The sequence below is a fragment of the Lissotriton vulgaris genome, chromosome 9 (genome assembly GCF_964263255.1).
Source record: "Lissotriton vulgaris chromosome 9, aLisVul1.2, whole genome shotgun sequence".
Taxonomy (NCBI): Eukaryota; Metazoa; Chordata; class Amphibia; order Caudata; family Salamandridae; genus Lissotriton; species Lissotriton vulgaris.
The window spans coordinates 825,333,274-825,349,398 of NC_141697.1; the positions used below are offsets into that span (position 1 = coordinate 825,333,274).

Below are 16,125 nucleotides of genomic sequence, written 5' to 3' on the forward strand. Positions count from 1 at the left end.
CTATATCTGGACACAAATAAACGTATAAGTCACTCCTATGGCAGGCCTTATCAATCCTGGAGGCAGAGTGCTTGGTTTTATGTGAGATGGTGCTCTAGCATGAGCTGAGCCTGTCTGCAGCTGTCGGGACCAACTCCCTTAGCTGTTCCGGGATAATGCCATACCATATACTCTTAAGTGCATTATAATCGGTCGCGGTTATGTGCTAACTTTGGTTTGGCTTTATCAAAACCCTTCGTGTAAGGTGTCATACGATTTGGAATACTACCCCCTCGCCAGTCATTGCAACGGGGGTAGCATTCCACCCTTCTAGAGGGAGAAGACATGTTACTTTACTAAAACGCGGTTAATCCTAACCAGAGCCTCAGCATCACAAAATGGATGCTGCTGCCACCGACACGAGTCTGACCTCCTGCTGCTGACCGAAACTTGGCAGAGGAGACCTGGACAAAGGGTTTTCTGTCGCAGGGAGGTGCTACACCTCCCCAGACAGGAGATTGTGTATTGGGGCAGGGAGGGCTGAAAGAAACTAGACACTGCCTAGGGAGCACAAGGCTTCCCCTTGTATAATCTGGTCAAACTGGTTCTGGGGCACTCCAGCCCCAGTCCCAGCGCGACCCTGGACAAAGGGAAAGGGGTGTAACCACCCCCTTCCTGGGTCCCACCCATAGGAGGGACCTAGCAGGTAATCCAGCCGACTAGATTGGTATAAGAGTGGGAGCAGTGCCAACGCACATCAGATTAACCTGACTGAAACTTATAAAACAAAACTCTGGACTCTTTGACATCCTGCTCGACGTAGAAGACTGAAGAATCTCCCTTGTGGTCAAGGAGTGACCACCCTGTGCAAACAGGCACCATCCAGCGCCTCACCATTTGCTTTGTTGCAGTTCCTGCCAGAACTCGAGCAACAGAGATCAACAAGGCCCAGTGTTCCTGCCTTCCAACAGCCCGATCCACAGTCCCAGTGAATCCGAGACCCGTGGAGGTGACCTGAAGCGTGGGGCCAGCCATCTTGGAAAAACCACAAAGCGCTGACCGTGCGGCTCCCGAGGCTCCCTCGATGCTGTGCATTGGGGTTTGAGAAGCCCCAACCCTGAGCAGCTTTTGCAGCAAAGCTACCCCTCCACACTCTCCGAGTGCTGCGTGGGGCCCTTCTGCATTTTGCTGCTCAACGCGTTGGTCCGGTCGCATGCCTGTTGGCTAGCGGCCCCAGTACCATTGAACCTTTGAATTTGCTCTGCCAGTCCAATTGCTCTGGACTGGCCCTCGCTCCCCTGAAAAGGAGCACCCGCTCTGATCTTCCCGGTCCGAGTTAGAAGCGATATTTGAATCCTGCGTGGGTTGAGTTTGCCAATTTTTGTTTGCTCCAATCCGGAAGCCGACACCGCCGACAGCGAGAGCCTTTGTGGGACAACTTGTGGTCCACTCCTGGACATCCTCGATGCCCCAGAGTTCACGTGGCAGCGGACACAAGCTTCTTGGCAACCACCTGATTGCGCCCAACATTGCCTGGTTCCTTCCTGGTTCCACCCTGGTCACTGCTGAGTGACTCAGACTCTGTTCCCTCTTCTTTCAGCTACCCTTCAGCTTCGATCCGCCCTTGGATAGCACCGGACACTTCTCTTCTGGCCGCCTGCAGCATCTTCATCTCCAGGCTCCATAGATCCACACGACGAAAGCCGACACGACTTTGCACCTGTGCACCCGCTTCCTGTGGGTAAGGTAACTCTTGAACGCCGGTGCTCCTGTATTGGTATACACCTCTAGTGTCTAGGTCTAAAGTTTTGTCCTTCTAGGTCAGTCGGAAGACTCTTAAAACTGTAACCCGATAAATTTTACGCACCATTGACTTTGCATTGGTGCATGTGTGTTCTTTCAGCGCTGCACCCGAATCCCGCAGGCTTTTCACGACTTCAGTATTGCTAGTCCCGATTAGTCCCAGCGATTCCCCAGGCCCTAGGCCTGACCACTGTTCGATTAGTGATACTTATACCACTTTTTTAATATATGGTTTGCGTGGCCCCCCGGCCTCATCCATAATTGTGCAACTTTCATATGTTTAACTGTGCTTTTGTTTAAACGCTTGTGCCTCTGCACTCATAAAGAGTACAGAGGATTATTCTAGTAATAAATACATATATTTTTATAATATATAACTTGTGTGGTGTCCTTTCATTTGATATTACAGGATTGTGATTGCTAAAGCAGCTTGCTTCACATGCCCTCTTGAGTTAAGCCTTTAAGGCTGCTTAGTCCATTCTACCCTTAGGATAGCTTGTCTATAAGGTTGACTTACAACCAACACCTTTAGGGATTGTTTGGTCTGATACAAGGTGCCCCCGGAATTGGAGACATCATATATCAGGCCAACTTCGCACGTTAAGCACAGTTAAACGCTTGTGCCTCTGCACGCATAAAGAGTACAGAGGATTATTCTAGTAATAAATACATATATTTTTATAATATTTAACTTGTGTGGTGTCCTTTCATTTGATATCACAGGATTGTGATTGGTAAAACAGCTTGCTTCATATGCCCTCTTGAGTTAAGCCTTTAAGGCTGCTTAGTCCATGCTACCCTTAGGATAGCTTGTCTATAAGGTTGACTTACAACCAACACCATAAGGGATTGCTTGGACTGATACAAGGTGCCCCCAGAATTGGAGACTTCATATATCAGGCCAAGTTCTCACAGGCCCTCTTAGGAGAGATAGTACTTTGCTTTGTCAACTGTAATTTTGTATGCTCTGTAATTGTATGACAATACCTGATGATTAATAGATATCAATAGGAGAGAGAGGAAACCGAGATAGGCTAGTTCTCCTCTCTTAATTTATGTATGAAAATCAAAAGGAACTATCTGTTGAGTTGAAGCTCAAAATGTGTGATTCAGTAGTAAGGAAAAAACCTTAGTTTTTTAAAAAAGGCCTCACCCACAAACCTAGTTGTTGGCATGCTTCTTCATCAGTCCCGACCGAAGGCACAGAGTGTTCCTCGGGTGTGCTACGATGCCTGACTACTGCGGAGCGGGTATTGTTTAGTGAGTGTGCAGTGGTGGTGTTTAGGGTGTATGTTAAAAACTGTCCTAGGGTTCCAATTTCCACAAGGGTTATTTAAATGCTGGGCCCTTGGCAATATTAAAAGCGAGGCGGTGAATGCAGGAACTGGAAGGCCCAGGGAGCGTTTAAGACTGTGTAAGAGAAGAACAAGAGAGTATCAGCACCCTTAGCCTCTTCAACCTCCCAATCAACAAACATACAGGAAGTTAGATGTGGATTAGGTTACACTCATACTTGCATTACTCCAGCTAATGCGAATAAACCACTTACATAAAAGCTATGAGCCAGATGTTTTTTGTTAGACAAACGTGGATGAACAGGAACCGCTGTGAAACTTAAGTCCATAGAGATAAAGCCTCTCTATTGAAAGTTCCTTCCTGCTTTTCTAGAGCTGCGTCACATGCAGGTCATAAATGCGTTAGTGGTTTGTAATTTTTTCTCAAGGTTGCATTACCTGTGGTTTGCAAAGGGTTAATAGTGCGTAAGCAAGCTGCATAACATGCTATTTCAACAATGTTAATAGTTCCATAGCACGTGCTGGAACAGAATCGACTAAAGATTAACAGCTTTTAAATCATAATTTGAATATCACATTAAAATGCTATTAGTCACGTGCGCGCGCGGCCTCGGCTGCGCTGACTTAGTTGACTGGGTAATCCTCCCGTTGTTCAGGACCGCTTCCTTAGAGCCAGAACAGAACAGATGAAGATATGAAGGACGTCCCTCGCCGGCAGAAGGGGAGATCTGATGGGTGTCCCTCAATGGCAGAAGTCCGGTCGTGGAAGTCTTCAGGCAGGAGCTGAATCCAGATGGCAGGAGTAGAAGCAGTTCTGTGATGACAGGCGAGATTGCCTAGCAAAGGGCGTGATCGGTTGGAGTGGTTATATACTGTCCACAGGCCAACTCCCAAAATGTAACAGTGACTCATGGCCTAAACAGTGACTCATGGCCTAAACAGTGACTCATAACCTGATGGGCCTAAACAGTGAAACATAGCCTGATGGGAGATGTATGACTCCTGGCCTGATGGCAGATGGGCCTTAACAGTGACTCATAGCCTGATGGGAGAAGAACGACTCATAGCCTGATGGGAGATGAAGTGTGTAATCAGAAGTGCCCAGTAATTGTGGCAGAATATGTGGCAAAGAACAGTGCTGCTTTATTCCAATGCCTGACTACAGGGTTTGTTCATTTCAATGTGTTAAATGGTTGCCTAATCACATACAAGCATACTCTTTCCTTGAAGACACATACCAATTCAGATACTAAGAATAACAGCTTTTACTCTCCATCAAGGAAAGGCTAGTGCAGTTATTCACGGACAACACCACAGCCATCTGTTACTGCAACAAGCACGGTAGAGTGGGGTCGTGGACCCTTGGTAGCTGTTGCTGCTGCAATCCGAGCCAGGTACCAGGTACCTTCAGGATGCACCCGATCTGCAGAAACAGTGAGCATGGCTGAACTGGGTGCACCCCCGACTCCCATTCCTGCGGCTGCCCTCAGTTATGGCACCGTCCTAGTGACCCTACCCTAAGGACCAGAGGTGCTGAGATCATACTCAGGAGCTTTTATCTGCCATGAGCTGATATTTGGAGGACTTGTGTGGATCTTGGTAGCTGCCTCTCAAGTTTCTGTGCCTGTGTTACAGGGGTGGGTGATGTTTGCATCAGTGACTTCATTTTTCATCTCTGCCTGCTACCTTTCCATCTTTCTTTGCGGATTCGCCAGTAAAATTAATGCCATCTGGAACTTTATGGATTTTGCTTTCCATTTTTTTGCCTTTTTTTTTACTTTGGAGCTTTTGTACTGGAAGCTGCAACCGCCTCATTGGCCACCCTTATGAGACAAGAACATTCTTCTGTTATACACTTAAAGGACAACCAGATTGGTCTAAATGTACCTGCCACCATTTTTGCATTTGCGGTTACTTTATGTTATGGTTGCAGTATGGTCCTCGGATTTCGCAGATGGAAAGTATAACACAAAAAACTATCCCTAAAGAAAAATCTTCCAACAGAATGATGGCATTTTGGGAAAAAGCACTTCAATACAGTTGTACCGTGAATGCTGACGATTGTCCATTGTTCTACAAAACAAAGTCTTGGGGGTCAAAATTGAAATATGTTGACTATGAGATAATGGAATATTAATAACACATGCAGTTCAAAAAGTTAAGTTTCCTCATTCAAAATAATGCAGAATAAATCCTATTATTTTAACAAACTGCAGTTTAAGGAATCCTTCCCATCTGGTGGGTGAATCTGTTAATTATTGGAGAAGCTTATGTATACATACTTTTCAGAGAGAGAATATTTTGTTTGTTGCCCACAGCCTCTCTGTGTAAGTAGTCTTTTGTATTTAGGAGCATCATAGCACACTTGAGGTTTTATCATGGTTTATAGTTTGACAAATGTTAGGCAGTGTTTCTAACAAGCACTTTATTATCTAAAATTTCTGTTCCAAATAATACAGTGGTGACCCTTCATAATTCCTGCTACTGCGGTCTTACAGCCTGCACAAGTCTTGAGCATTGTTGTGGTTCTATAAAATGGTTAACAGTCTATAAGAAGACTTAAACATGGAATTGTCTGCCTTACTACTAGTAATAACGTGGGTGATTGTGACCTTAAAATAAAACTGAATGTTCGCTGCAGTGCAAATGTGCCAATCATATCAAACTTGTAAGGACATTTTTAAACGCAATTTTTTTTAATTGTTTGTCCAAGACACAGATATTGGGCCAGTTATATATTAAAATTCAGATATTGTCATGGCTGGAATTTTTCTCTCTTGATATCATATGTATATATTGTTTTTTCATTTACATTTTTCTTTTTGCGTTTATATCTTTGTGCCAGTTTGATAATACCAAACTAGTTTACTTTTTTCATCATATTTTTATGGATAGTTATTTTAAATCTGAACAAATATTTTGGTTACATATGGTCTGTCACAGGTTCTAATGCTTCTGGTTATGTACTGAGAAATTCGGCCTGATTAAAAAAATATATTTATATTCATAATTAGCTGTTGTCTACAGTCTTTTTGTTTAGCTACCAACCTACTGTAATATGTGACAAGTCTGCATTCTTTTGTGACGTACTGAAATAGAGGATGGTCATTTGTATTTGCCAGTGTTTGATTAGCAAATATGTATGTTGTGTAAGAATGGCACATTTTATCATATTTGGTTTCTACAGTGCTGTATAGTGTATTATTATTTTTACAGTTTATACTGTGACATGCTAACTATAGTTTACATTTAAATCACATGAACAATTTTAATGTTGGTTACATGGCAACTATTTCAAAGAAATATAAAACTTTTTGCCTTGGTCAAGAGGTCCTGCGTCTCTGCACATGGCTGGAATGTCAGGTTATTTCCCTGGTGGGATCTCTAAATGCCAGGGCAGACAAACTCAGCCGAAGATTCCTAGTGGATCACGAATGGTGTTTCAATCCAGAGGTGGTGCAAGGTCTCTTTCAGCGCTATGAAAAACCTTGGTTGGATCTGTTCACCACCACAGAGAACACGCAAAGTAAGCAGTTCTGCACCCCAGAGTTTCCAAGGCGGCTCTTGCTCGTCGACCCTTTTCGTCTCGAGTGGAGCTCATGCCTCCATATGCCTTTCTGCCCATACCACTCCTGTCCAGAGTTCTCAAGAAAATCTTGAACGACCATGCCCAAGTCATCCTTGTGGCACTGGACTGGACTTAGAGAGTCTGGTATCCGAATTGCTTGGTCCTCCAATAAAGCTGCCCCATTGGGAGGATCTTCTGTCGCTGCACAGGGGAGGGTTCTTTACCCAAATCTGTCAAGTTTCCGCCTTCATGTGTGGAGATGAGCGGCAACAGTTGACAGCTTTTGATCTTTTGCCAGAAGTCTGTAATGTCGTTTTGGCAGCCTGGCATCTCTCTGCCAAGATGGTATACGCCTGCCGGTGGGGAAGGTTAGTGGCATGGTGTGCAGAAAAACAGGTTGGCCGCCTTTCTCCCCCCTCCCCCTTCTCAGATTCTTTTGTTTATTTTCTCTCTTGCTCAGCAGGGCTCTGCTTTGGACACCTTAAAAACTATCTTTCTGCCATCTCTGCATTTCTGCTTTTGCCTGATGAGCCATCCCTTTTTAAGTTCCATATTGTAAACAGGATTCTAAAAGGTCTCCAACACTTGTTACCACTGTAGGAGAGTAGGGTCTGCAATCCTATGATCACCCGGACTTTTTGCTTTTGTTTCACTGGTTTACGACTTTCTCGGGCTGTGGGCCTGCTAATCAGACCCACAGCCTAGCTGTTCTCTCACTAAATTGATGCGTGTACCTTAGGTGCATTACCCAATTGGAACTGGGCCACCTTGTCAGACCCTGTAACTCAGGGCATCGGTGTACCCAGGGCCTACCAGGGGCTGAAGCATGTATTATGCCACCCCTGGATGGCCATCTAAATCTGACACAACTGGCTGCACGACAGCTGGGGCAACGTAGCGCACTCGCTCGTCGCTTTAGGTATAGTATCCCTATACCTAACCTTACAATGGACACCCGGGTTCCTATCAGTCACTCCTATGGCAGGCCTTGACAATCCTGAAGGCAGAGTGCATGGAACCGTGTGAATTGGGCTCTGGCATGAGCCGAGCCCGGTTGCAGCTTGCGGAACCAAGACCCAATGGCTGTTCCATGATAACGCGTATCATATCGGTAACTTCGATATAGCGTTATCAAGACATGTCGAGTAAGGTGTCATGCGAATCGGGATGCTGCCCCCTCACCAATTCTGGCGACGAGGTTAGCATTCCGCCCTTCTAGAGGGACACGACATGTACGTAACTGTGAACCCCGGTTAAAGTTAACTAAAGCCTCAGCTCCACAAAATGGATACTGCCACCACAGACACGAGTCTGACCTCCTGCTGCTGGGAGTCCTTCCAGCGAGGAGAGCTTGGACAAAGGGTTTCCTGTCCAGGGCGGTGTTCGAACCGTCCCAGACAGGGTTTGTGTATTCTGGGTAGGTAGGGCTTTGCGAGAAGGTGACTGCGGAGTGGCATCCCGGTGCTCACTACGCATCTGCCGGTTAGAACCAGTTCCAGGGGCGCGCAGCCCCTGACCTGGGGAAAGTCCGGCAGGGGAGAGGGGTGTAACTACCCCCCTTCCTGGTCCCACCCCTAGGGCAGGACCTAGTCATGTACCCACCCCTTTCTTTAGGATAAAGGCCGGAGCGGGGACCCTTCCAAATTAGATCATCTTTGAATCAAGAATACTTTCTACGAAAGGACTTCGAGACTCTTCTCAAGATTTCTCCCTTGTGGCTAAGGAGTAGTCACCCTGCATCCACAGGCACCATCTAAGAACTCTGCGGTTTGCTGCAAGTCCTTCCTCAGGAATCCGACTGCCCAGCTCAACAAGAACCGGCTTCCCTGGCACCTCTGACCTCTACCCACGTCGTCAGCTCAGCTGAGATCTGTGGGTGCGACGAGACCTCGAGGGACCGGCCATCATCAAAACCTGCACGCTTTCTTAACCAGCACGACCACCGAAGGAATCCTCTGGTGAGTGCTCTGGGGTCCAAGAAGCCCCAACCCTGAGCAGCTCCAGCACCGAAGTGCAGCCTCCCAGCATCTCCACGATCTGCGTGGGGCCCTTCTGCTATTTGCTGTTCAGCACGTTGTCTGGTCACTAGCCGCCGGCTTGTGCCCTTCTTGACGACCTCCGACAAATCAACGCTGCTGGTCTGGTTGCTCCAGACTGGCCTTTGCTCCCTTCTGCGAGAGGAGCACCCCGGACCCTTCTGGTCCACTTCAGACGCCATTTTAGGCCCACCACGTGGCCCTGAAATCTGCCAAGGCTTGTTGCCCCAATCCTGGGCCCAGCGACGCCGACAGCATCAACCTTCGTGGGACAGCTCGCACCTCCATCCTGGTCGCCGACAACGCCTCCTGGTCCGTGAGACTGCAGAGCCTAGCGTCGCCCACTCACCTAGTCGAGGTGACGGCCATCCAGTGCCTTCCTGGTACCCTCTGACTACTGGCTAGTAGTACGAACTTGGTCCCCTCTGCTTTCAGGTATCAAAGATCTCTGGTCCAGGCTTGGATCTCTACGAACTATTCATCACTGGTCGCCGGCCAGCAACTCCTTTCCTTCCGGCTCCTGGCTCGTCAGCGAAGACCCCCGACGCCTGTAAGACTTGTGCAGCCGCAGCCCTCGTGGCTAGGTAACTTCGGCATTTCGGTGCCTGCATAGCCTCCTTACTTAAGGGCCCTTAGTCCCTCGCTTCCGACTTGCCTTATCGGGTCCGCCCGAGACCACTAGAACTTTCCGTGCCCTCGGGTACTTGTTTTAATTGTGCACTTGAAGTATTTTCCTAAGAGTTTTGTTCTGTGCTTAGTACCCTATCCTCATAAAGAGTACAGGGCTGCTGTGATTCTAATAAATATACTGTTTATTTTCATAACACTTGTGTGGTGTCCTTTCACTTGGTGTTCAAGGGGTATGTGATGGTATAACAGCTGGCTTAACATGCCCTCTAGAGTTTAGCCCGAAGACTGCTCGTATCCACGCTACTAGGATAGCTGGTCTAAGGTTGACTTTCAACCAATCACCATAAGGTCGTTTGGACCGATGCATAGTGGTCGCTAGAATAGCGAACGCTGCATATCGGGCCAACTTCTCACATTGGTGAGCAGCGGTTGGGATTTGAGCTTGCTGTTGTTTTACCACGCGTATCCTAAGAATATCTTGTGAAAGATCGCATAAGTACTCCAGGTACATATAACTTAGCTTAGAATACTCTGAGTTCTACTGAACCAGCTGTTGTAGCTCCTCAAGGCTTAGCACACCTTGGCTACAACTCTTAGCAAGGGATCAGTAGGTAAACCCATAGTGTAGGTAGGTGCATCACTTACACCACACTAGAAGCAGCATGTCAGACAAAGGAGGAAACTCTGAGTCTCCCCTTGTGTCAGTCGACCTTCCACAGGTCACCTCCAGATATGCTGCACTTAGCTTCCACGAGATGCGACAGATCTGTACGTCTCGGAAGCTAAAACAGGTGCAAACCCTACTATTCCGTTTCTGATTGGTCTCTTGGAGACTTATGATGCAAGGAGGGCGGGTAACACCGACCCTTCTCATCCAGAAGTGGATATTCCCCCCCTCGAGGGAACCCGAGGTGACCCTGACCTTATCCATCTCTCCGCGGAAGGTGAAGAGGAGGACGAGGAGCCAGAGACATCTGGGGACGAGGCAGACAAAGGTCCAGTCATAGTTAGCCAGCTAACCCAGGACAACTTAAGCCGGCACGAGAATGGTACTAGGAGACCCCTGGGGCCTCTCTCGGGCCAGCTTAACATTGGGAACGGACGAGTTAGATCTCTGTCGAGAGGTTCTAACAGATCCGTTCGAACCAATGGCTCTCGAGGCTCTGCTCGAAGAGGGATGACATCCCCCCAGAGGAGAGTGTACAAAGCGAAGGAGCGGGAAGTCAATCTGCGGATCGAAAGGGAAGAACTTGCCCTAGCCAAAGAAAGACTCGCCTTTGCTAGAGAGCAAGAATTGAGTGGGACAATTCCCACTGGTGGCAGCATTCCCCCACGGGAACCCAGGAGTTTAGACACTAAGCACCTGAATAAGATAGTGCCCCCCTTTAAGCAAGGGGACGACATCCACAAATGGATTACTGCTTTGGAGCGGGCCTGCACTGTACAGTGCGTCCCCCAGGGTCAGTGGGCAGCTATCTTGTGGCTCTCCTTTGAAGGTAAAGGTAGAGATAAGCTCCTCACTACTAGGGTCGAGGATGCTAACAATTACCAGGTCCTGAAGAACACACTGATTGATGGGTTCGGCCTAACCACTGAGCAGTACAGGTTGCTGTTCAGGGATACCCAGAAAACTCAGTCTCAGGACTGGTCTGATTTCGTTGATTGTGCCACTAAGGCTTTGGAGGGCTGGTTGCTGGGCAGTAAGGTTACTGATTACACAGGATTGTATAATTTGATCATGCGAGAACAGATTTTAAACAATTGTCAGAACCAGTTGTTGCATCAGCACCTTGTCGACTCGGATCTGACCTCTCCCCAAGAATTGCGAAAGAAGGCAGACAGATGGGTCAGAACAAGGGTCAAGCAAAACCAGGGCCAGAACCAGGGTGGTCAGAAGAAAGCAGACCAGAAGGGTAAAGATTCGAAAGGGGAACAAAATGACCAGAAGTCTTCGACAGGTCCCCAACAACCCAAAGAGGGGGGGGGTCAGGCTTCCCAGAAAAAGAAGAATCAAGAAGGCCAATCGAAAAGGTGGTGCCAATACTGTAAAAGTAAAACTCACTGGTTTAGTGAGTGCACCAAGAAAGGAGGGCAGACTCCTGCTACTGCAGCCCCTACGGCACCTGTGTCCCCTAGTACAGCCAGCAGTAGTAGTGCGCCTCCCAAGGGACTAGTTGGGTTAACCTTGGGTTCTGAGGGGTGTGACAACTTAGTTGGTACGCTCACTCAGGCTGTCCTTGTCTGTACGGGGGAAGTGGACATATCCCCCGATGTCAGTCCCAATACTTTGGGCAAATAGCGACAGACGCCTTTGATAAATGGAAAAATGGCTCAGGCCTATAGGGACACTTGTGCCAGTGTCACCATGGTGACACCTAACTTTGTGGACCCTGGACAGATCATGCCAGGTACAGAATTCCTGGTGACCAATGCCAGCAACGTCACTACCAGTCATAGTTTGGCGATTGTTGCTTTCTCCTGGGGAGGGGTAAATGGCCAGAAAAAGGTTGTTGTTAGTTCAGACCTCCCAGTGGATTGTTTGTTGGGCAATGATTTGGAGTCATCACAATGGTCGGAAGTGGAGCAACGGACTCACATGGAGATGTTAGGCTTGCCAGCACATGTGTTTGCTGTGACCAGGTCACAGGTCAGACGATGCCCCACTGAACAGGTGCTGGATCCTGGAACAATGGACCAGACACCTCCCAAGAAGAAGAGCAGTCGGGTTAAGGCCTCGCCTTCCCCCTTGCCCCAGGTCGAGGATCAAGTCTCAGAGGAGGCTGACCTCCAGGAATTGCGGGAAACTGAACCTAAAGAACTCGAACTTGATCAAGTTGAGTTTCTGGGTTCAGGGGGACCCACACGAGAAGACCTGGGAAAGGACCAGTTAGACTGCCCTTCCCTTGAACCCCTCAGACAGCAGGCTGCTGCTGAGGCTGCTGGGAACGCCACAGGTACCCACAAGGTATACTGGGAAGATGGACTCCTGTACACTGAGGCAAGAGACCCCAAGCCTGGCATGACCAGGAGGCTGGTTATCCCCTTGTCTCAGCGTGGTTTCCTCCTTACCTTGGCCCACGAGATTCCCTTAGCAGGACACTTAGGCCAGACGAAGACGTGGGACAGGCTTGTCTCGCACTTTCACTGGCCTCACATGAACGAAGATACCAAGGAGTTTTGTCGCTCCTGTGTCACTTGCCAAGCCAGTGGTAAGTCAGGTGGCACAACAAAGGCCCCCCTTATACCAATGCCTGTGGTGGGGGTACCCTTTGAACGGGTGGGGATCGACATCGTCGGTCCCATGGAACCACCAACACCATCAGGGCACAAGTTTATACTGGTGGTAGTGGATCATGCCACCAGGTATCCTGAAGCTATTCCCCTTAGGACCACTACAGCCCCTGTGGTGGCAAGAGCCCTAGTTGGAGTATTCTCCAGAGTGGACTTCCCTAAGGAGGTCGTCTCCGACAGAGGTGCAAACTTCATGTCGAGCTACTTAACTGCTATGTGGAAGGAATGTGGTGTCAACTACAAGTTCACTACACCCTATCATCCACAATGCAATGGGCTTGTTGAGAGATTCAACAGGACCCTAAAAGGGATGATTCATGAACCACCTGAAAAGCTTCGGCGTAGATGGGACGTCCTGATTCCCTGCCTTTTATTCGCTTACATAGAAGTCCCACAGAAGTGGGTTGGCTAGAGCCCTTTTGAACTTTTGTACTGGCATCCTGTAAGAGGACCCCTGTGTTTGGTGAAGGAAGGATGAGAGAGACCTCTCAAAAATCCTGCAACCAGCATAGTGGACTATGTGCTTGGTCTCCGCTCGCGGATGGCTGAGTACATGGAGAAGGCATCCGAAAACCTTAAGGCCAGCCAAGAACTCCAGAAAGCTTGGCATGACCAAAAGGCTGTCTTGACTGTTTATCAGCCCGGACAGAAGGTGTGGGTGTTGGAGCCAGTGGCCCCAGCAGCGCTCAAGGACAAATGGTCCGGGCCCTACACCATCCTGGAGAAAAAGGGAGAGGTCACCTACCTGGTAGACCTTGGAACTCCCCGGAGCCCCCACAGGGTGCTCCATGTCAACAGGCTCAAAGCATATGTCGACAGGAAGGACATGAGTTTGCTCATGGCCATAGATGAGGGACAGGAGGAGGAGAGTGACCCTCTCCCCGACCTGCTCACTCAGAATCCTGACGATGGATTGGTAGACGGTGTTGTCTTTTGTGGCAGCCTCTCCGAACATCAACAGGAGGATTGTAAACAGGTTCTTCAATCCTTCCGGCATATGTTCTCTCTAACACCCAGTCAGACCAATTGGTGCACCCATGAGGTCGACACTGGTGAGAGCTTGCCCGTCAAGAGTAAAATCTACAGGCAACCCGATCACATTAGAGACTGCATCCGAAGTGAAGTGCAGAAAATGTTGGAGCTGGGAGGCATTGAACCCTCGGACAGCCCCTCGGCTAGTCCCGTAGTTCTAGTGCCGAAACCTCACACCCCGGGCGGTAAGAAAGAGATGAGGTTCTGCGTAGACTACAGGGGTCTCAATGCGGTCACTAAGACTGATGCCCACCCAATACCAAGGGCAGACGAGCTTATCGATAGATTGGCTTCGGCCAACTACTTAAGTACGTTTGACCTGACAGCTGGGTATTGGCAAATCAGGTTAGCTGAGGACGCCAAGCCTAAGACCGCATTTTCTACCCCTGGTGGGCATTATCAGTTCGTGGTGATGCCCTTTGGTTTGAAAAATGCACCTGCCACCTTCCAACGGTTGGTGAATCACGTTCTCACTGGGCTGGACGACTTCTGTGCGGCGTATCTAGACGATATCGCTGTCTTTAGCTCCACCTGGGAGGATCACCTGGTCCACCTGCGGAAAGTGTTAGAGGCTCTGCAAGCAGCAGGTCTCACTATCAAGGCCACCAAGTGCCAGATAGGGCAGACACAGGTTGTATACTTGGGCCACCTTGTAGGTGGAGGCCAAGTTCAACCACTGGAGAGCAAGATACAGTCAATCAGGGACTGGGCTCCTCCAACCACCCAGACTCAGGTTCGAGCTTTCTTGGGCCTGACTGGTTACTACCGGAAGTTCGTCAGAAATTACGGATCGATTGTGACTCCGCTTAATGAGCTGACGAGTAAGAAAATGCCAAAAAAGGTTCAGTCGACAGCGAGCTGTCAAAAAGCATTCGATGACCTAAAACAGGCCATGTGCACGGCACCTATCCTCAAGAGTCCAGACTACTCCAAACCATTCATTGTCCAAACAGATGCGTCTGAGTTGGGTGTGGGAGCTGTTCTATCTCAACTGAATTTCGATGGTAATGGCCAGCCCATTGCTTTTATAAGCAGACGGCTGACCCCCAGAGAGAAAAATTGGTCAGCTATAGAGAGGGAGGCCTTCGCTGTGGTGTGGGCCCTGAAGAAACTGAGGCCATACTTGTTTGGCACTCATTTCAAGATTCAGACCGACCATAAGCCCCTCCTATGGCTAAATCAGATGAAGGGTGAAAACCCCAAACTGCTTAGGTGGTCCATTTCCCTACAGGGGATGGACTTCACAGTGGAGCATAGACCGGGCACTGATCATGGCAATGCAGATGGGCTCTCCAGGTATTTCCACTTAGAACAAGAAGACTCACCTGGTCAAGGTTAGCTTATTGTCCCAACGTTTGGGGGGGGGGGGGTCATGTAGGAGAGTAGGGTCTGCAATCCTATGATCACCCGGACTTTTTGCTTTTGTTTCACTGGTTTACGACTTTCTCGGGCTGTGGGCCTGCTAATCAGACCCACAGCCTAGCTGTTCTCTCACTAAATGGATGCGTGTACCTTAGGTGCATTACCCAATTGGAACTGGGCCACCTTGTCAGACCCTGTAACTCAGGGCATCGGTGTACCCAGGGCCTACCAGGGGCTGAAGCATGTATTATGCCACCCCTGGATGGCCATCTAAATCTGACACAACTGGCTGCACGACAGCTGGGGCAACGTAGCGTACTCGCTCGTCGCTTTAGGTATAGTATCCCTATACCTAACCTCACAATGGACACCCGGGTTCCTATCAGTCACTCCTATGGCAGGCCTTGACAATCCTGAAGGCAGAGTGCATGGAACCGTGTGAATTGGGCTCTGGCACGAGCCGAGCCCGGTTGCAGCTTGCGGAACCAAGACCCAATGGCTGTTCCATGATAACGCGTATCATATCGGTAACTTCGATATAGCGTTATCAAGACATGTCGAGTAAGGAGTCATACGAATCGGGATGCTGCCCCCTCACCAATTCTGACGACGAGGTTAGCATTCCACCCTTCTAGAGGGACACGACATGTACGTAACTGTGAACCCCGGTTAAAGTTAACTAAAGCCTCAGCTCCACAAAATGTATACTGCCACCACAGACACGAGTCTGACCTCCTGCTGCTGGGAGTCCTTCCAGCGAGGAGAGCTTGGACAAAGGGTTTCCTGTCCAGGGCGGTGTTCGCACCATCCCAGACAGGGTTTGTGTATTCTGGGTAGGTAGGGCTTTGCGAGAAGGTGACTGCGGAGTGGCACCCCAGTGCTCACTACGCATCTGCCGGTTAGAACCAGTTCCAGGGGCGCGCAGCCCCTGACCTGGGGAAAGTCCGGCTGGGGAGAGGGGTGTAACTACCCCCCTTCCTGGTCCCACCCCTAGGGCAGGACCTAGTCATGTACCCACCCCTTTCTTTAGGATAAAGGCCGGAGCGGGGACCCTTCCAATTAGATCATCTTTGAATCAAGAATACTTTCTACGAAAGGACTTCAAGACTCCCTTGTGGCTAAGGAGTAG

The 16,125-nt window shown here is 49.0% G+C and overlaps 1 protein-coding gene and 1 pseudogene across 1 annotated transcript in view; both read left to right on the top strand.

Moving 5' to 3' along the window:
* TOP6BL (TOP6B like initiator of meiotic double strand breaks) overlaps positions 1-16,125 on the top strand; it is a 2,408,555-nt gene that overhangs the window by 1,907,888 nt on the left and 484,542 nt on the right. The gene's annotated exons all lie outside the window — the stretch shown is intronic.
* LOC147692310 (protein MAL2 pseudogene) lies at positions 4,518-5,074 on the top strand (annotated as a pseudogene).